Source organism: Salarias fasciatus, chromosome 17, assembly GCF_902148845.1.
Source record: "Salarias fasciatus chromosome 17, fSalaFa1.1, whole genome shotgun sequence".
In the NCBI taxonomy this organism is placed as follows: domain Eukaryota; kingdom Metazoa; phylum Chordata; class Actinopteri; order Blenniiformes; family Blenniidae; genus Salarias; species Salarias fasciatus.
This window is the reverse complement of record NC_043761.1, coordinates 18,891,186-18,892,892: the sequence shown is the minus strand read 5'-3', so window position 1 is coordinate 18,892,892 and position 1,707 is coordinate 18,891,186.

The following is a 1,707-nucleotide window of genomic DNA, read 5'->3' as shown; positions in this document are numbered from 1 at the left end:
TCTCCTCCCGGTGGGACATGCCCGGAACACCTCCCCAGGGAGGCATACAGGAGGCGTCCTAACCAGATGCCCGAGCCACCTCAGCTGGTTCCTCTCAATGTGGAGGAGTAGCGGCTCTACTCCGAGCTCCTCCCTGGTGACTGAGCTCCTCCCCCTATCTCTAAGGGAGCCCAGCCACCCTACGGAGGAAGCTCATTTCAGCCGCTTGTATCCGGGATCTTGTCCTTTCGGTCATGACCCAAAGCTCATGACCATAGGTGAGGGTGGGGATGTAGATTGACCCGTAAATCGAGAGTAAGTAAGTAAAGTTTATTTATACAGCACCTTTCACAGACAAAAAGCCACAAAGTGCTTCACAGCATACATAAATAAGACAACAATTAAATACACATACATAAATAAGCAACACTAAAAATGTGATCAAAACAGGCCCGAAAAACTAAGCAAATGCTTGAGAGAATAAAAAGGTTTTAAGTTGTGACTTAAAAGTGTCAGCAGTCACAACTGATCGAAGAGAGAGCGGGAGATCGTTCCAGAGCCTGGGGGCAACGGCCTGGAATGATCGGGCTCCTCTGGTCTTAAAGCGGGTACGCGGCACCTTTAAGAGATTCTGATCCGCAGACCTTAAAGCCCTCACAGGGGAGTAAGGCTGGAGCAGATCGCAAATATAAGAAGGAGCTTGGTCGTGCGAGGCCCGAAAGGTTAAAACCAAAATCTTAAAGTTGACTCTATAAGAAACTGGCAGCCAATGAAGCTCCTTCAAAATGGGAGAAATGTGGATCCATCTGTTTGTGCAGGTCAAGATTCTTGCTGCAGAGTTTTGCACAAGTTGCAACCTCGAAAGCTCCTTCTTATTCATGCATGAGAACAAGCTGTTGCAGTAGTCTAAGCGCGAAGAGACAAAAGCATGAATGATGAGCTCTAAATCGTTGATTGAGACCATTTTCCTAAGTTTAGAGATTTTTCTCAGTTGAAAGAAACAGTTTCTCGTCAGCTGCTTGCAGTGCTGCACCAGAGACATGTCTTTATCAAACAAAACACCCAGGTTTCTAAGACTGGATTTAGCAGACTGCCCGAGGTCACCTTTCGGCTCAGCTCCTTCTTCACCACAACGGACCGATACAACGACCGCATCACTGCAGACGCTGCACCGATCTGCCTGTCAATCTCACGCTCCATCCATCCCTCACTCGTGAACAAGACCCCAAGATACTTAAACTCCTCCACTTGGGCCATTCAACTGAATCTTTTCAGAAAAAAATCCCATGTTTACCATGGGATTTTGACATTTATTGTGTTACTTGTCATCTTTTCTCTGTGCAGTAAAGGCAACTTTTGTCAGATATCTGGACAGCTTGGTTCATCTGAGCTGAGTTAATAAATGAAATCAGTATGCAAAAACATCAAGAGTTATTTCTTTTAACCAAAGACTGTAAAAAATCTTATTAGACAAATAACTAAAGACATCAGTTTGATGTGATCAAATAAGTACACATTGCACTTCCATTGTAACTGCTGTAACCTGGGAGATAAGCTCATTAACTCACTCATTTTATTCATCGTTTCTTTGTTTGTGCAGACCTCACCTCTTTATTCTCAGTCACCTGTTCTGGCAACTCTTTGTTTATTTCTGTTGAACTCTGCTCCTGGATAAATAAAATGATGGAAAACACACCTGATATTGATGGTTAGCTGTGTCTAACACAC